General features: G+C 45.4%; 1 long non-coding RNA gene across 6 annotated transcripts in view; it reads right to left on the bottom strand.

The window, feature by feature from the left end:
• The window catches only part of LOC113933470, a 68,569-nt gene that overhangs the window by 7,035 nt on the left and 38,430 nt on the right, over positions 1-23,104 (bottom strand). For 2 of the 6 annotated variants that reach the window (XR_003523355.1, XR_003523354.1), the window contains exons 2-5: positions 10,938-11,098; positions 10,151-10,325; positions 9,533-9,657; positions 1,338-1,429 (exon numbers count right to left, since the gene is read on the bottom strand). This is a non-coding gene — a long non-coding RNA (uncharacterized LOC113933470). Of the gene's footprint in view, positions 1-1,337; positions 1,430-9,532; positions 9,658-10,150; positions 10,326-10,937; positions 11,099-17,529; positions 17,581-17,746; positions 17,783-23,104 lie in introns of those variants that run through there. The other 4 variants (XR_003523353.1, XR_003523352.1, XR_003523356.1 and 1 more) reach the window with 4 other exon arrangements.

Below are 23,104 nucleotides of genomic sequence, written 5' to 3' on the forward strand. Positions count from 1 at the left end.
CTCTGTTGACACAGCACGTACGGGGGTGCCTTACACAAAGCAGGGGCTTATTATCACCTTCTATTGAAACCCCAACCCACCAATCATTCCTACTCCATTATGCGGACTGTGAGTGGTGACCACGGGCAAGCTATTTCACTTCTCTGTGCCTCGGTTCCTTCAGCTGTAAACGGCAATCATTATAGTGCCTACATCATACAGGGATATTATGAGAATAAAATGAGTATCATAATGATACTACATCCTGGGAGAATCTTAGGCTTATAGAAAAGTTACAAATATGGCACAGAGAAGCTCCACCTACCCCTGACCCAGCGTCCCCTAAAGTTATGTCCCACCCCGGTGGTTCATCTGCCAAAACTGAGAAATTCCAAAGCTGGAGTACTATGATTTAACTTCAGACTTCATTTGGATGTCACCGGTTTTCCCCCTTTTTCTGTTCCAGGATCTAAGGCCACATTTGCATTTAGGATTTTCTTAACAATATGTCTAACATTTATTGGGCAAGCATTGTCCTAAGTGCTTTTATGTATCAACTCACTTCATTGCCGCCTGTGCGGCGGGTACTATTATTCTTCTTCTTCCCCTTAGGTAATGAAATTGAGGCTTCAGAGGTTAAGTAACTTGCTCAACACTACAGAGCTAGTAAGACCAAAAGTCAGGCCAGCTGCATCTGACTAGAGACTATTTCCCCCAACGACCAACCAATGCGGTCCCTCAGGAATTTAAAATACCAAGAAAGTCCTGGCAAAAGAAATCACAATTGCAGTTTTTCACAATAACTTGTCCTCTAAGATGCCCTGGATCCTCCCACCAAAATAAACGGACTGAGCACCTCCCATGACTGGCCCCAAGCCACCACAGAGAACGGGCTCAGGGAGTGAAGAGTGAGGTTCGGCAGAGACACAAGTCAACAGGAGACTTCAGGACGGAGGGGGAAGTGAAGGGCAGGCACGGGGTGCTAAGGGATACAAAGGAGGGGCACCTCACCCAGGAGGGAGTGGGGACTCTTGAAAGCTCCCAGAGGAAGAGACATGTAAACTACAGCTTGAAGGTTGAGTTGGGGTTGGCCAGGCAACGTGGCAAACAGGGCTGAGTAATGAGAAGACATTCTAAGCACCAAGAACAGCGTGTGCAAAGCCTGCAGGCAGGAAAGAGCCTGGCAGGGCTTGGCTGGAATAGAGTCCAAGGAAAGGAGAGGAGAACTCATACCAGTGGGAGAGGTAAGGCCAGACTCTGGAGGGCCTTATACATCCCTTGCGCTACTCCAGGTCACGACAGGCTATGCAACAGTGACAGACAACCCCAAAGCTTCATTGGCTTAGCATAACAAATACCTGTTTCTCATTCAGGTAAAGTCTGCTGGCAGTAGGGCAGGCCTCCTCGGTCCTGTAACTACAGCTTCTAGAACATGCGCCTGGGAGGCCCCCTGCAGAAGAGAGAAGAGGTATACTGGGTCTGCAGGTCTTAACTTCCTGGGCCTGGAAGTGACATGTCACTCCCCCACACATGTCACATGGCTCCAACCTTCATGGCAAGTAATTGTAGCCTGTGTACCAGGAAGACACAATGCCATGGTGAACCATGTTCTGCATCAACCCCACTATGCTCAGGAATTTGAAATTACCCCCGCGGGCCCTGAGGTGCACTTGAAGTTTTAGGCACGAGAATCCCGTGGGCTAATTTTGTATGTTAGGGAGCTCAGTCTGGCTGCAAAGTGAAGAAGCAAGCAGAGCGAGGGATGACAGGAAGTGAGGAGGCTAGCATAATTGCAGTATTCGGAGCGAGACATGAGGGTGACAGAGCAGGGACCGTGGCAGGTGGGAACAGAGAGAAGTGGATGAATTTAAGAGTTTTGTCAGAAGGAGAGTTGACAGAATTCCCTGAGTGACTGCACATGGGAGGCGAGGGGAAGAATGAGTAGAAGATTAGAAGAAAGAGGAAGGAATTCAGGAAGGAGCCCAAATTTCAGACGTGGACAGTCAGGTGGCCGGTGGCCCTAGGCACAGAGGCAGGGAGAACCGCGTGGCATTCTGGATTTTGTAACTGGGCAAGCAATAGAACATGGGGGGTGGGCAGGGGCCTGTGTGAAGGCACAGGGGAAGGACGTAAAATTAAATCCTTATTCTCTGCAATGGGAGGTCAATAGACAATGCCGAAAACTGAAAAAATCAAATAGGATTAACATAACCATATTCTTTAGTGATATCAAAAGGAAAAAAAATCAGCCAAGAGAGTTTCAAGTGTCTGCCTCCAGGGAGGAAAAAAAAACCCAGGGAAAATGGATGGAAGACTGACATTTTCCATAACAAATTTTGTAGAACTACAACTCTTTAAATAAACAATGAGCCTGTATATTTGACAAAAATGACTGTTCTTTCAAAAGAAAAGACTGGCTGGTGCACGGTGTTTCTACCTTCAAGAGGTGTCTTTGACCCCCTGATGCAGGGGGTTGTCCTCCAGGATTTCAAAGGACACTGTGCCAGGGAGGGGGCTGTGCCTCATCCCTGCCATATGTCTTCATTCATGCTGTGCCCCTGACCTTGATTCCCAGAAAAATCAGAGGGGGCTTTCTAAGGAAGACCATGTTCGGCCTAGCTCTTGAAAAGTCATAGAACTTCCCGAAGGAAGGAGCACTTCTGATGGGTGGTGAGGGTGAAAGCCTGGAGGTGTGACAGAGAGAGATGTATTCTAAAATGATCGTCCCTCTGTTTGGTGGCCCAGAAAACAAATGCAGTGACCCCGGGATGGAGACAGAAGCTCGACCAGGTAGCTAAGGGAACAATTTGGTGCAGGGTATTCATAACATGAGGTCCATGGGCCACCTGCATCAGGGTCCTAATGATCACTCAATGCTTCTCGACTGTCAGGAGGGGGAATCCACCTGCATTATGGTATGTTCTCTTGGTGAATCTTGCACACACGAAAATTTGAGAAACACTGGTCAAGCACGAGGAGATACGTCCTAAAATAAAGTAGTGACAGGATGAATGGAAAGGAGGAAATGGTTACCAGACCGGGGGCCATGTAGATGGCAAGGGCCTCTTGGATCCAGAGCTGGCCCCGCCAACAGTCAGGGTAAGTGGCCCTATTGCATGCAAGGAAGTGCAGAAGATGGGGTGGGGCAGCAACACCCAGCACTTCCTGCCCACCCCTCCCATTGCTGCTGCCTCATAACATTTCATGCAACATGGGGTGAAAAGAACTGAGACTTCTAGTCTCAGCTTTTCTACTATGTGTGTGATTTTAAGAAGTTATTTCATTGGTTGGGTCTCAGTTTCCCCAGCCATAACATGGGGTGGTTAGACTAGATTACCAAAGGCTACCTCAAATCTAACCTCCTGAAAGCAACAGTGGATGACATCCAGAAAGTAAGAGAACTCCTGCAAATCAAAAAACAAAAAACAAAGCAAAATGAAACAAGAAAGAACCCCAATAGAAAAATTGGCCAAGAATATGAACAGGCAACTTATAAAAGAAGAAACCCAAAAAAACCTAATAAGCATATAAAGAGGTGCTCATGCTCATTGTAATCAGAGAAATGCAAATTAAAACAATAGATGTCACTTTATACTTATTGTTAGATTGGCAAAAAAAGGAAAGCTGGATCACATCTCATTTGGCAGGGATGTGGGGCTGTGGGACCCTGGTGTGCTGCTGAAGGGGCCCACATGGGTACGGCCAGCCTGGAGAGCAATCTGGAACCACTTACGTCAAATTAAGTGTATGCCTCCCTATGACCTAGCAAGTCTGCTCAGGCCCATGTGTGTCTCCCACAGAAACGATCACATGGGTCTGTAATGGAACCCACATGAGGATATCCAGGGCAGCAGGCTAGATGAGTAAGTAGGTAAAATTTATAGAGTGCTACAGAATAGTTATAAGCAACTGACTAGATGTACATATGGCAACATGGATGGCTCTTAAAAATGATGCTGAGTGGGAAAAAAGGGGGGGCAAGCCCTCTATAATACTTAAAACCCTGAGAGCACACAAATCCTTACAGTGTCTCACAAGGCCCTAGATGATTTCCCTCGCCTCCCTCAACACTCCCTTTACCTCCCTGACATCCTCTTCCACCCCTGTCCCCAGTGCTCACTCTGGCCCAGCCTCGCCCACCGCCCCGCTGTGTTAACACATGCAGGACAGTGATGCTGCAACAGGACCCTTGCCCTGGCTGCTTCTCCTGCCTGGAATGACAAGCCCTCAAAAGCCCCTCCCCTCCCCGCCCCCAAGCACACACACTGGGTCACCCTGACTCTGCTCTATTTCTACCTTAGATAATGATCAAGTGTAATACGTGAAAAGTAGTAAGTACTGTCTCCCCACTTCCACCTTCACCACGAGAACGTGAGCATGAATTTTTGCGTTTTATTTGTGGATGCCTCCCAAGGCCTAGGACAGAGCCTACCATAAAAGAGGCACTGAAGAAATTTTGGTTGGGGCGCCTGGGTGGCTCAGTCGTTACGCGTCTGCCTTCGGCTCAGGTCATGGTCCCAGGGTCCAGGGATCGAGCCCCGCATCGGGCTCCCTGCTCAGCGGGAAGCCTGCTTCTCCCTCTCCCACTCCCCCTGCCTGTGTTCCTGCTCTTGCTACCTCTCTCTGTGAAATAAATAAATAAAATCTTTAAAAAAAAAAAAAGAAAGAAATTTTGGTTGACAAATTGAATGACTACAACACCATACCACTTACACACATGGCAAATGCACTTTTAAACACGGGCCCTGGATGTCATCCCCTGAACAGTGAGTGAGCGTGAGGGGTATTACGTTTAAAAAGGGTATTACGTTTAAAAAGGGATGGGCATTAAGGAGGGCACGTGATGTGATGAGCACTGGGTGTTATATGCAACTAAAGAGTCATTGAACATTATATCAAAAACTAATGATGTACTATACCTTGGCTAATTGAATTTAAATAATATAAATAAATAAATAAATAAATAAATAAGGGAGGGGCCTAGCTTGGGAAAATGATGAGGAAAACTCCAATTATTGAGGAGCGTGCATCATTTAAGCTTGTGTACCTGAGTTGAACACAGGGAGGTGACAGGAAGGCAGTGTCTGTTCCTCCCCACCCACCCACCCATCAGTGCATCTGTTGGGAGCCCCCCTTCCTGCCAGGTCTTTGCCTGAAGAAGCAAGCAAAGCCCCAGCCCTGGGAAGGACCCTCTGCTCCATCTACACAGCTGCCCTCTCAGATTTCAAGGTGGCAACAGAGCTGAGGACACTTCATGGGTAACAACGCATACAACTCGCCCAGCAGGTCTGTTTCCTCAAAAGCAGGCCCCGCCCCGAGGAGGAGGGGACTGGGCTCCACCCAGAACAGTACCTTAATACTATGACAGGACTTAAAGCTCCCGAAGCCTTTCCTCAGCTTTGAAAGATATTACTTACTGGCCCATTGTATGGATACAAAAACGAACATTTAAAAAAGGTTAGTAGTTGCCCTATTTCATCTGGCTAGTACCCGGCAGCAGGTCTTTCTGATGCCATGTTTTGTGTTTTCCCTACCAATGTAGTCTGCCTCTCTGCACAAAGAAGACATCCATGTTAGGGAAATCGACCAAATTGATTCTCCCAGACTTGATTTTGCGTGATTCTGCCGTCAGCTCTTTCCTGTCGCTAACCACTCTTCATCTTTAGGATTCAGATTCAAAACCTGTGCACTTGATACAGGCTGTCTAAAAGCTCATGTTAGAAAATAAGGCCAAACAAATCATCTATTACTATTAAGACTTTAAAAGGATTATCTGTTCTTTGCAAGCAGCCAGACGGTGGAGAGAGCATGCTGGCAATCTGCTCGGGCAATTACAGTTCTGATCTTGCTGAGGGGTGAGGGGGGGACCCAGCGCAAATGCACGGCAATCGGAAGGCAATGCTGGGTGTTTGCCAAGGGTGCAGGCTAACTGGTTTCTTAAGCAGACCAATTGTTTAGGCCAAGAGATTAACACCTAAGAACAGTACAGTCTGGTAATATGACTTGGGGTCAACTAGGCTGCCAGTCCCTATACTCATTGAAGTGAATAGGGGCTCATTCCCAATCAGCACAGTGGATCAGAACAGGCCTGATCCTTTGATCTGGTCTCCCTCAGAAGGAGTCCATGCCTGCTAGTTCTTCTTCACCTCGCTGAACTTGGCCTAGTGCGGGCTCCGCACGGTGGGAGCTCCGTAAACCTCTCTGATCTGCAGCCTCCCTGAGGCTGGGACGGGAACCACTTTGCAGGGAAACCCTGACACCGTGCAAAGTCTCCTACTAGGAAGCCTCCTCAGGATTACCAGGTTCCAGTGAAAACCCACTCAGGCGGCTCTTGTCCCAACCCCTCTCCCCCAACCCAACAAACAACAAGTAAAAAGAAATCACCATAATGATTAGTGTTATCCACACAGGAGCTGCACATTGTAACCTTTGACCTTCTCATTTCCCCTCCAGTTAAAATCAGGATTGAATTCAGTGTGTAGTCCTTTATTAGAACCTAATACAATTCCTGGCACAAAGGAGGACTTTGAAAAAATGGTAACTTCGGGGAAAGAATGAGCCTTCTTAGCAGCCCGGGGACAGAAACCTTCCCCTTCAGATGGGACTCGGACAACTAACGTGACCTGACACCCTCCAGCTTCACGACCTTACACAAGTCACTTCATCCCTCGAGGCTTCAATTTTGTCATTAATAAAAATAATAAAACCCATGGGGGCGCCGGGGTAGCTCAGCCGGTTAAGCGTCTGCCTTTGGCTCAGGTCATGACACCAAGGTCCTGGGATCAAGGCCCGTGTCTGCTCCCTGCTCAGCGGGGAGCCGGCCTCTCCCTCTCCCACTACTCCTCCCCCCACCCCAGCTCATGCTCTCTCTGTCTTTCTGTCTCTCTCAAATAAATAAATAAAATCTTTAAAAAAAATAAAATAAAGGCCATGGACAAGAGCTATCCCTTCCATCTCCAAATTTTGATGTTTGTGATTATGAGTTTGAGTACAAAAGAGCTCTACGAGCAGTGAATGTTGATTTCTCCAGACCTTACCAAGGGCTTTTGCACCATATTATTTAAGCTCAAAAGAAATAAAAAAAATTGTTTGGAGAATGGGACAGAACTCTGCCCTCAGACCTTGAAACCCAGGTGGAGAGCCACCTAAGCAAACAATAACATTACAAGATACATTCTATGCACATAAAGATACATAAACTGTAGCTCGTAGAAGAGAAAACAAATCTCTCAGTCTGGAGATGCCAGGGGGTGCTTCAGCGAGGAAGAAACACCTGAGCTGGGATTTCAAGGATGGAAGTCACGGTAAGAATATTTCAAACAGAGGAAAACATGTGCAAAGTCCCCAAGAGAGGTAAGGGCATGACACACGGAAGGATCTGCAAGGGGAGAACACTGTAGCTACAGTATAGACAGAAGTATGTTGCAAAATAAAATGATGGGGACAGAAAAAAAGCCTGATCATGCAGGATCCTGAGGGCTATGGAAAGAGTTCTTGTATTTATCCTAAAAATGATAGTAAGTTGTTGAAGAGCTTTAAGCCAAAGGGAGATATGACCAAATGTGAATCTTTAAAAAAAAAAAAAAAAAAAAGGACTCCGATAGGGGCACCTGGGTGGCTCAGTCGGTTAAGTGTCCGACTCTTGATTTCAGCTCAGCTCAGGATCTCAGGGTCGTGAGATAGAGCCCTGCGCAGGGCTCCATGCTGGGTGTGGAGCCTGTTTAAGATTCTCTCTTTCCAGGGCGCCTGGGTGGCTCAGTCGTTAAGCGTCTGCCTTCAGCTCAGGTCATGATCCCAAGGTCCTGGGATCCAGCCCCGCATCGGGCTCCCCGCTCCACGGGAAGCCTGCTTCTCCCTCTCCCACTCCCCCTGCTTGTGTTCCCTCTCTCACTGTGTCTCTCTCTGTCAAATAAATAAATAAAATCTTAAAAAAAAGAAAAGATTCTCTCTGTCCCTCTCCCTCTGCCCCCACCCCCAGCCTCGCACACTCTCTCTCTCTCTCTCTCAAAAAACAAAACAAAACAAAACCACACTGGCTACGGCTGTGCAAAAAAACAAATTAGAAGGAAAACACAATGATATAGGGAGACAGCTGGGGGTTACTGAAGGAGGATCCTGGTTTGGTAGTAGTGGCTGTGGGAATGGAGAGAAGTGGCTGATCAGAGAGGCCCTTAGGAGGTAGAGGCGGGGGAACTTGCAAAGGACTGGATAAGAGAGGGAGGGAGGGAGGGAGGGAAGGAGGTAGCAAGGGTGAATTCTAGGTCTTGACGGACACAACCAGCTGGACAATCTGGTCCTAGAGGGTATACGCTTAGAGGGCCAGAGCTGGGTTTGAGTACACGGAGAGGTACACGGCATCAGACTAGAGACGCCAGGGGACAGCGGGTGGTATTGGGTGTGCTGCTCCAAGGCGTCTGAGCTGTAAATGCAGAGATAGGGTTCCTCAGGAAGTAGTCAGCCGAAGCCACAGTTATGTATGAGATCACCTGGAGAGTGTACAAGGAGAAGAGAAGCCGAAGCAAGCCAGCATTCAAATGGGTAAAAAAAAAAAAAAAGGATGAATCAGCAAGTGGCTGAGAAGAATAAGGAAGAAAAACAGGAAAATCTTTTCTCAGATGCTGACAAATTGTCTTTCATCAGCTCTGCTTTTAAAAAGAAAACTTGAAAAAGCAAACAAATTGCCACAGTCAAAGGGAACAATTAAAAATGAAGAAGCTCAAATATTCCATGTATATAATGATTATTCCTTGACTTACCAAGAACTGCCTCTATCAAAATTCTTACTTGTTAAGGTAGATTGTTTATTCCTTCATAAAGCTCACACCATGTTTCCCTTTAGGTAGACTATACTTCCCCTGACTTTGAGCTTGGCCGTATGACAATGGATGTGGGCAGATGTGATATATGCCATGTCCAAGCGGAATCTTGAAATATGCTTTACAGATTGGCTCCTGCTCTCTTGAGTTCCTTTCCTCCACTGTGAGAACAGCATGTCTCTTCAACTGGGATCCTGACATGAGAGGGTACAAAGAGCAGAACCCAATCCAGGGGTGCCCAGCAAAGGTACGGTTAATTCAGCCCTCCGATACCATGAGCTAGAAATAAACATTTGTGATTTTTAACCACCGAGCTTTGGGGGCTATTTGTGAGTGCAGCAAACCATGACTAAGCCACTTGTCCACAGTGAGAATTCTTTAAAACGAAATCTAATTATTTTTAACTCCAATAGAAAGCAAAGGTACTCTGTCTAGGACATAGTGCACACCGGGCACTAGTAAGCAATTTATAGACATTGTGTCATTTTAATCCTCACGACAATTATGTGCATGATTTTACATGAACAAAATGAGGCTCAGATAAGCTAAGTACATTCCCCACAATCACAAAACTAGCCAAGAATGGAAATGGCACAAAATATTCATCTGATTCCAAAAGCCAATGCATCCTCCACATCGCCATAGGAAAGAGTTTGCTAGAAATCAGACCCCGATCTCCTGCATGGGACACAAGGGAAAAGCAGGTGAACCACCAGTGCAGGCTCAGCTCTACTCACATCCGTGGGTCATTGTGCTGCTGTTGAGCAGGCCCAGGGGAAGGAAGCAGACGGAGGACCTCTGCAGCCCGGGATCTGAAATCTCACATTGCCACAAGCTCTGCCTCTCTCTCTCGTCAATGCTACTGCAGATCAGAACATGGAGGCTGTAAGGTGCAACTCAGTGCTCAAGTGAGATCACACTAAAAATTGGGAACAAGGTTGCCTTTCATCTCCATCCCTATAGCCATGTACCCCAGGTGACTTTTTTTTAAAATCTCACTATAATCAACCCCCATGAATTCAGCTTGGTTTTCCCATCTAATCCTTGGTGATGGACACGACATCTGCCTTTCTGAATCTTGAGACAAAATTAAACCTTTAACATGTCAAACACAAAAGATAGGCAAGATCTATTAATTACTTATCAGTGTCCGTTTGTCCGTTGAGGAGTTTTGTGCTCTGCCCGGAATTTATCACTGCCTTGTAGATACCCTGATGGGAGCTGGTGAAGGTGGTGACATGTAGTGGAAAAGCAGAGGCTTTGAAGTTAGACAAGCCTGGCTTTCAAACCTGCTCTGCTTCTTACTAGCTCTGTGACACTGGAACTTTGACTTTATCTCTCCAAACATCAGTTACCTTGGTGAAAAATGTGGATGCGAAAAGTGAATTCAGTGAGTTGTCTGGAGATCAAATGAGATGGAATGTTCACTTCTCCACTGTGGATCACTGGCCTCTGCCTTGAGCTTCAAAGAGACCCAGTGGCCAGGGTGAGAGCGCTGAGAGCAGCACTTCCATCAGTGCTTCTTCTCCCCTGTAATGGCACACACAACACTGCATCATCACCATCACCCTCATCATCATTATCATCACCACCATCATCATCATCATCACCACCATAATCATCCCCATCACCATCATCACCACCACCATCACCACCATCACCACCACCACCATCATCATCATCACCACCACCATCATCACCACCATCATCATCACCACCATCACCACCATCATCATCATCACCACCACCATCATCATCACCATCATCATCATCACCACCATCATCACCATCATCATCATCACCATCATCATCACCATCACCATCATCATCACTACCACCACCATCCTCATCACCACCATCATCACCATCATCATTATCATCACCATCATCATCATCACCATCACCCTCATCATCATCATCACCATCACCAACATCATCATCATCACCAACATCATCATCATCACCACCATCATCACTACCACCACCACCATCATCACCACCATCACCATCATCATCATCATCATCATCATCACAGGCACCAACAGTCTTTGACACCAAACGGTGAACACCCACTACAACATTTTACTAAGCTCCTTCCACACATTACCTCTAACTCTATAACCTTGAAGCAAAATAAATTACATTATACTCATTTTAGAGATCATCAAACTGGAAGGTGAAGTGGCTTGCCGAAAGAGTTGGTCTTCCTGATGCCTGGGCTAGTATCTTTCCCACTCACAGCACCACCTCCTGCTCCTGGCTGCTAAGCCGTGTGTCTCTCTCCATGGTTTTCAATGAGACCTCTGGGGGAAAAAAATACATTTTCCTATCAGGACCACACAAACTCTCAAAAAAAGTATTAATTGAAAGGCTTGTACACCAAAACCTAAAAATCATTGCTGAGAGAAATTAAAGGAGATCTAATTACATGGAGAAACATTCTGTATTCATGAATTGGAAAGCTCCATATTGTTGAGATGGTCTCTGACATCCAAACAGATCAATAAACTCAACAACACAAAAAAATCCCAGCAGGCTTTTTACAGACATTGACAAGCTGACCTTAATATTTGCATAGACATGCAAAGAACCTAGAGCAGCCAAAACAATTTGGAACACAGTTGGAGGACTTATACTTCCTAATTGCAAAACTTATCATAAAACTACAGTAATCAAGACAGTGTGGTACTGACCATAAAGATAAACATATACATCAGTGCAATAAAATTGAGAGTCCAGAAATAATCCCTTATATTTATGGTCAGTTGATTTTCAACAAATGCAGCAAAACAATTCAAAGGGGAAAGAGGATAATCTTTTTAAAATATGGTGCTGGAACAACTGGATATCCGCATGCAAAAAAAAAAATAATTAATTTATATCCCTACTCACACCATAGCTAAAAATTAACTCCAAATTAATTAAAGCCTAGATGTAAGAGCTCAGACTATAAAAGAATTAGGAGAAAATCTAAAATATCCTAAAATCTAAAGGAGAATATTTTTTGACCTTGAATAGGCAAAGATTTCTTAGATAAGACACCAAAAGCATGATTCAAAAAAGAAAAAATTGACAAAGTGGACCTCAATTAAAACTACATCACACCCTCTAGAATCAAAAAGATAGATAGTAACAAACATTGGTGAGGATGTGGGGAAACTAGAACCTTCATAAATTTCTGATGGAAATGTACAATGGTGCAGCCACTTTGGAAAACAATTTGGCAGTTTCTTAAAAAGCTAACCATGAATTTACCATACAACCCAAGAAGTCCATTCCAAGCTCTTTCCTCAAGAGCCATGACAACATATGTCCACGCAAAAGCTTGTTCATGAGTACTCATAGCAGCATTATTTGTAATAGCCCAGAAGTAGAAGGGAGCCAAAGGTCAGTCCACTGATGTACAGATAAATAAAATGTAGCACATCCATACAATGTAACACCATTTAGCAATAAAACGAACAAAATACCCACAGGGGCTACAAGTTGGATGAACCTCAGAAATGTTATGTTTTAAGTGAAAAAAAAAGCCAGACACAAAAGAGCACACATTGTATGGCTCCATTCATTTGAAATGTCCAGAAAAGGCACAACTAGAGAGGCGGAATTCAGCTTTGCGGTTGCCTGGATCCGAGCTGGAACAGGGACGGACTGCAGACAGGCACACAGGATCTTTGTGGGGTGATGGAAATATTCTAAAACTGGATCGTGGTAATGCTTGCACAGCCTTGGAAATTTACTAAAACTCACTGGATTGTACACTTAGAATAGATAAAGTTTATGGCAAATAAGTTATACTTCAAAAAAATCTATTTTTAAGAGGTCTTAATTCTTGTGCAAACATCTCAGACAAGGTGGAGGAGGAAGCCTGGGTGGTCTGCCAGCCCAGCCTTCCCCACTTTCCGTTCTCCAGCAAGGACACGTGAGCCCCTCTCTTTCAGCGCCAAGAGCTATTTCACCAGGAGCCTGCAGCAGCTGTGTCCAACTCCTCCACCTTAGTGACTCTTAACAGCCCTGATTCAGGCCTCTGGCAGCAAAGCTCACCTTGCAGAAATACTGTAAGTTATAAATACTTTAGGTCCTTGGGGAGCCCTGTCAGTTCTCTGCTGTGGCACCAGTGACCTAGGGCAAGGAAAATTCTATTCCTAGGCACACTGCGTGTCCGTGAGCATGCTCTGTTAATACACGCTCTCTTTCATGGCATAGTTTGGACTCTGAAGACATCCACGCTCTCCTAAAAGCTAATTCCTACAAGCTAATTGTAGCCAATATCCCTGAAAAACAGGTGACGGCCCATAATTAAAACTGAAGCCCATTCACCATGTGGAGGAGCTGGGGGACCTGATTTTAGAGCAATTCCATCCTTCTCAACCTGGGCAGCATCATGAAACCACCTGGTAAGCTTTTTAGAAATACTATACCTGGGCACCACCACCACCCAGCCCCTCCACTCCCGCCCTGGCTACACACACACACACACACACACACACACACACACACACACACACACGGATTTAACTGGCCTGGAATGTGGCCTGGGCATCGATATTTTTTTTAAGTTCTGCAGTGATTCTAACCACCAGTTTTAGATGGAGATGGTGTCAAAACAAGGTCTTTCACCAATAACACTCCAGCCTTAGAATGCACTTCTCCCTGAACAAGGGCCTTCTCCTTATCTAGTAAGAGCAGCAGCTACATAAAGCCAGCTGATAATAGACCCCAGGAAGTTGTCATTTGCCATGTAGATGCTGCCAATTTATCTCGGTTTATCCCAGATGAGTTCATGTTAAGTGTATTGATCTGGACGTCCTTAATCACGACACCCGGAAGAAAAGCTCAGGCTAATAACTGGTAGCAGAGAGGCTAAAAGAAAAAGATAGTCTGTATTATCAGTGTTCAAGAACTTTCCTCTATACCAGGGACCAAGAATGAAACCAATCAGGACCTAGTACAATAGTAACACAATATTAAATATTTAAGGCAATCGAGCATTAATCTTTGACCATGAGTGATCACGAGAATTTAGGACAGAGTTCCCTGCGAACTTGAGTGGACAAAAAAGCTTTGCGGATGAGGCAGAGTTCCAGCTGGGCCTTGCAAGATTGATAGAATTTTAATTGAGGAAATGAAGGGACAATAAAAAATCATCACCAATAACAATCATTGCATAGAGCCTCCCATAAAGCAGGCACTCCCAAGCGTCATTTGATTTAAACCTCAAAACCACCTTATAGTCCTCATTTTACAGATGAGGATATGTGGGCTTGAAGAGGTTTTAAAATGTGTCCACACTCCCAGTCCATAAGCAAGATTTGAACCCAGGTAACATGACTCCAGGATCCGGGCACCCAGGCCAAAGCAGAGAGACGGACAGGAATCCATCACTTGTGTGATACCAGGCGAGGAATCTGCTATGCCCGGAATCCACTTGTCACCGGGGCCCAGAGGAGAAAACTGCCCACATGGGACAAGGTCAGACCGTCTGCGTGGCTCTGACATGCCAGGACCAGAAAGGGGGGTACCCCAGATATTAAGCGAGCTGCAACAGAGAGCTGAATCCAAAACCAACTCAAATGGGATTTCCTTTTTTCAAAATGCAAGGTAAGAGAAGCCCTGGAGAAGGTGAGCATGACTAGGGAAGCACAGGTCTGGAGATTCCCAAGGAGTGAGGTTTGGCCAAAGGCCATGGGAAAAGCTGAGAGCTGGGCTGGGAGAGGACTCACTAAACACGAGTCTGTGTTCTGCCTATCAGGGCCCCAACAGGACTGTGTGCAGTTCCCAGAGAGCTCAGGACAGTGAAGGCAAACAGCTGAGTGCTGAGCGCGCCTTCCTTGGCGGAACTACGTGATTCAAAATACCTACTTCTAAAGTAACCCACTGTTATGGGGTGCCCGGTATACGTTTTAACCCTGGGAGTGCCCCCCCCTTGTAGTATCTGTGAAAGGCACGCAGAATGCGAGATCCCGGCCTGCAAGGAACAAATGCTGGTTGGAGAGAGAAGGAACACACACGTAGAGAGAGTGATCACCACACATCATCGGATCCCAATTAACAGAAGCCTCGGAAGAAAGAAAGAAAAAAGGAAGCAAGCAAGCAAGGAAATGAGGGAGAGAGAGAAAGAGAGGGAGGGGGAGAAGGAGGGAAGGAGGGGGAGAGAAAGAGAGGGAGGGGGAGGGAGGGAGGGAGAAGGAAAAGGAGGGAGGGGGAGAGAAAGGGAGGGAGGGAGGGGGAGAAAGAGGGAGGGAGGGAGGAAGAGAGAAGGGAGAGGGAAAGAAGGGAAGAAAAGAAAGAAGAGAAGGAGAGAGAAACCCAACTTCACATAAGACATTCATCCAGGGTGGTGGTCATCAAAGTGTGAACCCTGTACCATCCGCAACAGGGTCCCCCAAGGGGCCTTGTCACAGGACAAACGCTTTGAAGTGGGACTTCAGAGCTGGAGCCATCAGAGGAATTCCCCAGAGGACTCTTGGGCAGTCTGAAGTCTGAGGACTACTGGTGTGCGCACTGCCAGGGGTCAGTCCGCACGCTCGGCCCCTGCACCTGCCGCTCCATCTCCAGCTACGAACTGAACAAGACAATCTCGTGTTCAGAATGGTGAGCCCGAAGCTAGGCAAAGTCTTGAGCCATCAGATAAGGGTGAAATTACATTCACAGGAAAGCATGGTCTTTGGAGTGAGGCAGATTCTAACTCAAATCTCACTTCCACTTCTTCCCAGCCACGAAATTTCAGGCACATTACTTAAACCCGCTAGCGTCCGGTGTCTCATCTGTAAAATCCTCAAGAGACTGTTGACCGTGATCATCAGGCAGGACCCGCTTCTGCCTCACAGCTGCCTTTCATTTGCTGACTTTGAAGCCTGGTCATCTTAGAAGAATTCTTCAAGGGCTAACCCTAGTTAGACATCAAAAATGTAAGGCCCTTAAGGATTTCATCTGTTTGATCTTACTCATTGCTTAGAACATTCTGCTGACACCATGGCCTCCAAGCCTTCCCACATGCACTTCTATCAGAAATACACACACACACACACACATCCCTCTACACCCTCTTTATTCCTGTGGGCTCAAATGCATCCTTCAATGTCCTGCTCAAGCATCACCTCTACTTCAAAATTTTCCCGGACCCCACACCCCTGCCCCACCTCAACCATACCCACTGCCTATGACTGCTCACAGAACCTGAATCTGAACGAGCTCCACAGGTCTGATCTCACCACATTATGACTGGCCTTCTGCTGTCTCTCCCCACGGGATGATGGACTCCCCAAGGAGAAATACTTACTGATCTCTGTAACCCCAGCATTTAATATCATGCCAACTATGTAGAAGCACTCTGTAATTTGTTGGGTTCATATATTCCATATGTAAAATACGAAATTATGAAACTGATTTTTTAAAGTGTTACAACTTACTACTCATACCATAGTTTTCAAAAGCCAGTTTAAGTCAGGGAAAAAATAATCACACCAGTTTTGTGTGTTGGGATTTTAAAATATCTGAATCACAATTGCTCAGCTTGATCAAAGGAAGATTTTCCACCATCGAAAATATTAACAAGACTGTCTCTGACTCTGAAGGCAACTCCTGTCAATGCAGCAAGCACTGATCAAGTATAAACACTAAGCTAGGCCCTGTTATTTGTAATTCTACAAAAACAATCCTTCCAAAATCATAGATGGAACCTCCAAAGGTGCTGACCTCCTGGGCGGCTGATGGGCTCTCCCCCGGACCATCTCCGGGTGGCAGCCTTTTTACCAGAGTTCTGATATAAGCAGCAAAAGCCACATTCCTGTACCTGGGCATGACCCAAGCTTACCCTGCTGTCCAAATCGTCCCCTTTATGAATCACTGTCCATGATCTTTTCCTGCCATTTCTTCTGCCTGAGTTTACCTTTTCCATTCAAACCATTAGTGGTCACTTTCAAAATTCTCCTCAAATAATAGCTACCATTTCCTGAGTGGATCCATGTGCTAAGCACCCCATTAGAGATTTTATGTACAAGCTCCCACTTTAAATCCCAACAACACTATGATACAGGTACTATAAGTATGCAAGTCACTTAGTAAGTGATGGAGCCAGGGGCGCCTGGGTGGCTCAGTTGGTTAAGCGTCTGCTTTCAAGTCATGATCCCAGGGTCCTGGGATCGAGCCCTGCATGGGGCTCCCTGCTCAGCATGGAGTCTACTTCTCCCTCTCCCTCTGCTTCTTCCCCTGCTTATGCTCTCTCGCTTGTGTTCTCTCCCTCAAATAAATAAAATCTTTAAAAATAAAATAAGTGATGGAGCCAAATATGACTCCAAACCCCAAGCTCTGAACCACAGAGGCACACATACCTTCAGGAGCTCATTAAATATTCACATATTACCCTGTGGATGAGGTATTAGTCCATTTTACAGATGAGGAAACCAAGGCTCAAATGGGGATGAATTCCAAATTATAGAAGCCCCTCCAGCGACTTAGCCACCTCAGCTCTCGGCTGGCAGCCATCTTGCCAACACAGACAAAACTGTAGCCAGCTGAGATGAGAGGTGGCTGGAGATACAATCAAGCCTCGCTAACAGATCCATGGTCTTTTCAGTCCCAGGAGGCATGAAACTGTGATTTTTACTTTAGTTAGTGTGACTTCTCTACTTTTAACTCTACTTGCAAACAACCCAAGCAGTCCTATCTCATCCAAGAATGAACAGCACAGGTGAGACCATGAAGTAACGTGGTTGGCTTTTTAAAAACTTACATGCCGGGTGCCTGGGTGGCTCAGATGGTTAAGCGTCTGTCTTCATCTCAGGTCATGATCCCAGGGTCCTGGGATCGAGCCCCACATCGGGCTCCTGGCTCAGCAAGGAGCCTGCTTCTCCCTCTGCCTCTCTCCCTGCTCATGCTTTCTCTCTCTCTCTCTCTCTCTCTCTCTGTATCTCAAATGAATAAATAAAATCTTTAAAAAAAAAACTCACATGCCAAAGTATATTCATCCAAATGGACCAATTCCTTTCAAAAGAGTCATCTCAGGGGAAAGGAAGTTGCCAATAAATAGGCAACCAAAGGGGAGGAGATTGACGTACTTACAAATTGCAAATATGTGTAATTACAGTATTAACCAAGCACTGAACAGTATTTTGGAAAGAGCAAAGTACATCATTCTGCAAGTGCAGTTGCTCCAAGGGACAGGAAGTAGCTCAAGGGACAGGAAGGAAAAGTATTTGCTCCTAGTCCCATCCACACCGCAAGCTGTTGTTCTCTCAGCACACGGGCAGCTCATTCTGGACATTAGTGAGTAATCGGCTTCCTACCTGGGAACTAACAGCCTTGAAACCAGCAGATAAAATCCCAATTCTCAGCAAAATGAGGACCCAAATCCCCAGGCAAGTCATATGCCAGAGTCTACCTTTGGCCTCAGATTTTCCCATTCCCCGCCACGACTGGGCTGAGACGCACTAGACCCTCTCCTGGGACCAGGTCAACAGTTCAGCTAAGGCAGCACATTTCCATACCCAGTTCCCGACCCATGCCCAGCACTGCCGCCCAGATTATGACATCAGTGGAAGTGAGTCATAAGACCACGCTTACTCACCACAAGCCATGAAATGGGGGGAAATTGCAAAAAAATTCTCCCTTTAGAGCTTTGCTATTTCTCCTCCTGTGAACAAATTGATATTTGTGATCATTATGTAACCATGGAAGGATCACATTAGCAGGTTTGGTCTTTATCTCATTTGCTCACTAAAATATAGACTGAAATGGGGGCGCCTGGGTGGCTCAGTTGTTTAAGCGACTGCCTTCGGCTCAGGTCATGATCCTGGAGTCCCGGGATCGAGTCCCACATCGGGCTCCCTGCTCAGCGCGGAGTCTGCTTCTCCCTCTGACCCTCCTCCCTCTCGTGCTCTCTATCTCTCATTCTCTCTCTCTCAAATAAATAATAAATAAAATCTTTAAAAAATAAAAATAAAATATAGACTGAAATGTATGGAAGGAGGCTGATGTGACTTTGGGACAATTTACCTAAACCCTCTGGCCTCAGCCTCTTTATCTATAAAATAAGGTAACAGTAACGTCTTCATCACAAGGACGTGATGATGATTAAATGAGAAAATATGCTTTGTTGTCAGAAATAATAAAACTATGAACTGTTCCATGAAAATGATTCTCAGTCTTGCTGACTTTAATTCTTTACATTGGTTTGGATATTATATATGCATCATTCTCAATCATAATAGAAGGTTTAAGAAGATACTTAGATATATAAAATGGTCTGTTTTCCAAATTGTCCACTTTGTTTGAAATAGATTTTTTTTTGTTTATTTGCTTTTTTTTATGGAAAATCAGTTGACTTACAATGTTATATTAGTCTCAGGTGTATAATGTAGTGATTTGACAATTCTGTACATTTCCCAGTGCTCACCACAATAAATGTAGTCACCATCTGCCAAGTTGGTCACTCTTGACAATCTTGGCTAGAATATTAAAGATTAGTCACCTTCGCCTGTGTAATGAGTCGCCTGATTCTACCACCCTGTTTTGGTGAACTCCATAAAGTGGAATCCAGAATCTTTCGACCATTAATTCTCAATCTGAATTTCTAATTCTCAGACTCAAGCTCCACACAAAATTTCCAAACCTTAGCTATCCATAGCACAAGAGGTATTTCTGATCTGATCCCCTTTTAAAAAGAGACTCCCATTCATTTTGCATTGTAGAAATCAAGATTCCCGCATCCCCGAGTTTCTAATGAACAACAGGCAAAGGCATCAGACCCAGGTTATAAGAGGGCTCAATTAGAAGGAACGAGAGTGTAAGAATTGAGGACCAAAGGAACAAGTCACTAGAGTACTTACACAAAAATACCAAATCTATTCCTTCTAAAATAGATGAAAAAAATTTTGAGTATATGTGAATCCAATGCTCTCCAGTGAAAAAGATGCCAAAGTAATCCCTTCAGATTCCATGTGGGAAGGTGTCAGTGTGAATAAGTCAGAGGTTGGGTAAAAGGGGACCTAAATAAAAGTTACAAAGTGATATACAAGCTAACGGATGGTGGCACCTAGGATCTCCTTTATTTCTGAGTTTCCCATTTGGGATGTCGGTACCTACAGGTGGAAGAAGAACCGGACAGCTCCTGTAGCACCTACTCAAGAAAGACAGCTGGCAGTGGGTATCTTTTCCCACCCCCAACCCCTGGATTGGAGGAGCATTGCCTTTTGATGGAGATGGTTCCCACCTGCGTATTGGCTAGCTCATCACTGGACTGAGGGAAAAAGGTGGATGAGAAAGATGAGCAGAAGCAGCTAGGAAGAGATTTTTAATAAGACTACTGAACTGCTCTCTTTGCCAGATTCCATACCAAGCAGATAATCAGCAACAAATTTAATTTCCCTTGGTCTTCTCTAATGAAGATATGCCATCTTCTAAACCAAACATCTCTATATAAAATACCCATGAGACAAGCAAAAAGAGGAACAGAAAAAGTTAATAGACTTTGCCCTCAAAAACTAAGTCAAGGGGTGCCTGGGTGCCTCAGTTGGTTAGGTGTCTGCCTTCGGCTCAGGTCGTGATCCCAGAGCTGGGATCCAGCCCCGCATCAGGCTCTTTGCTCAGCGGGGAGTCTGCTTGCCCCTCTCCCTCTGCCCCTCCCTGCTGCTCATGCTCTCTCTCACTCTCTCAAAAATAAATAAATAAAATCTTAAAAAGGAGACTCACTCTTCTTTCCTTTCTGAGTCTCCTGGACACTGTCCATATCTATACTCTCTACATCTTCAATAAACTCTATTCTCACTTCCTCTTAGCTTGTGTTTGATTTCTTTTTTTTTTTTAAGATTTTATTTATTTATTTGACAAAGAGAGCACAAGCAGGGGGAGCAGCAGAGGGAGAGGCAGGCTCCCCACTGAGTAGGGAGCCCGATGTGGGGCTCGATCCCAAGACTCTGGAATCATGACCTGAGCCAAAGGCAGACACTTAACCAACTGAACCACCCAGGTGCCCCTTGTGTTTGAAGCCAAGGACCCTCTTTGGCTGGTCCTGTGGGATCCCACTCCGGGTCCTTGGACCCAGCCAGCCTGCATCAAAAATGTGGACTGTAGGGGCTCCTGGGTGGCTTGGTCGGTTAAGCATCCGACTCTTGATTTCGGCTCAGGTCATGATCTCAGGGCGATGAGATGGAGCCCTATGTCATGCTCCATGCACAGTGGGGGAGTCTGCTTGAGATTCTCTATCTCCTACTCCTTCTGCCTCTCCCCGCCCCCACACACTGTGTCTCTCAAAATAAAATAAAAATCGAAAAAAAAAAAAAAAAACCCAAAAGTGCGGACTGCAGTACCACTCAGACTGCAGGCCAGGAATGGCTGCTGATGCACACACTGTTCTGGTCAACAGAGGGAAGAGTGCAGAAATTGAGAGAATGCGTTTAGAAACTTCCATAGCAATTTCACACAGTCACCTATGTCTGTTGAATCTAATAACAAAAATTAGGTGTCCTATCTCTTAAAAAAAAAATCTTCAAAAAACAAAACCTAAGTCAAGACACATACATAAAAACAAAAACAAGATCAAAACCAAAAACCAAAAAAACATAATATAAAGTAGAAAACAGGGGTGCCTGGGTACCTCAGTCAGTTGAGCGTCTGCCTTCGGCTCAGGTCATGATCCCAGGGTCCTGGGATCAAGCCCCGCTTCAGACTCCTTATTCAGTGGGGAGTCTGCTTCTCCCTCTCCCTCTGCCGCTACCCCCTGCTTGTGCCCCCGGCCAATAAACAAATAAAATCTTAATACATAAATAGAGTAGAAAACATGAACTGCCCTGAGAGGGGTACATATGAAGTACCATACTCTTGTGAGTTCAGAGAAGATTCAAATTATTCCAGGTAGAAGGGGTCAAGAAAAGCTTTACAGAGAAAAGAAGATTTCGGATGAGCTTTGAAGGCTGGATAAGATCTCAACCTGAAGGATGGAAGAAAAGTGCATCCAGCTGGAAAGACGGCCTAACCAAGGAGGATCTGAGGAGGCAAACACAGAAAACAAGACATTTTTCAGTCTGGCTGAAAAACAGGCTGCAAGTCATATAACACAGAGGGGAGAAAAGTTGGAAAATAAGCTATAACTATTTCATAGATGGCCTTCAATAGGAATTTGGAATTTATATTGTAAATAATGAAAAGCCACTGAAGGTTTCTGAGCTCAGGAGTGGCATGGTGAGACTTCAGAAGGTATAGATTAGAGGAAAATGCAACCAGAGGCAAGAAGACAAGTCAGGATAGAAATATGATGGTGTAGGTAAAAAAACAAAGACCCGGGGTTCCAGAGAGGGAATGAAGAGGAAGGGGTAGATAAATGTTAGGGTCAACAGGATTTGGTCATTGGTGGTCATGTGGGACAAGGACATCAAAGATCATCCTGAAGTGTGTATTCTGGGTATCTGAGAAGACAGTCATATTATCAACAGGAACCAAACTTAGGGATGACAAAGCTGTGGAACCCCTAAATGCTTATGTTTGGCTGTCAGCCGACGATGTGGGGCTGGTGCCAGGAAGACAGAAAGGGGAAAACCGAAAGGTCTCATGCTGTTCTGTTACTCCATCTCCCTGCGATATTTGCCGTTGTTGGCCCCTCTCCCCTTGAAATTCTCCTTTTGGGTTTCTGGACAATACTTTTTCCTTGTTTTCCTCCCTTCCTCTACGGCAACTCCAACCTAGGCTCCAAGAGCTCTTCTGCTACTTGTCCCACGAGCATTTTCCGCAGAGCTCCAGACTTCGTCCTTTCTCATTCTACATCCTGCCCTGAAAGGTTTGTCCACCTGTTGCTTCAGTTCACCTCCATGCAGATGGCTCCTGTAGAAGACAGCGGTGGGGGGCACAGGCTCTGAAGTCAGCCTGGGCTCAAATCCCAGCCTCACCCCTTGCTGGACACGTCATGTTGGACAAGTCACATATCTTGATCTTCCTCATGCGTTAAAAGGTGGTGAGAGGCTTGTGGTGAGGATCTAAGGTGAGGATTAATACAGAATCTGGCACATTCTGTATTATTGTGCCAGATTCTATATTATCTGTATTCAGAAAATACAGAATACAGATCATACACAATCTGGCACAGATAATTACCACTTACTGGGGACTTATTATTCAGACAAGTTCTCAGTAAATGGTAACTATTATTAACCAAATTTGTAACTGGAAATCTAGTCTCTCTCCTGACGGCCAGCTCCATACAGTCAGCTGTCAGATGAGCAGGATTCCCAGAAGTCCCAAAGCAAACTCACCATTTTCTCACCTCCCACAACCCTTTGTTACAAACAGTCATCCAATCATCCAGATTAGAAGCCTAA

This window comes from Zalophus californianus, chromosome 10 (assembly GCF_009762305.2).
Source record: "Zalophus californianus isolate mZalCal1 chromosome 10, mZalCal1.pri.v2, whole genome shotgun sequence".
NCBI classification, from domain to species: domain Eukaryota; kingdom Metazoa; phylum Chordata; class Mammalia; order Carnivora; family Otariidae; genus Zalophus; species Zalophus californianus.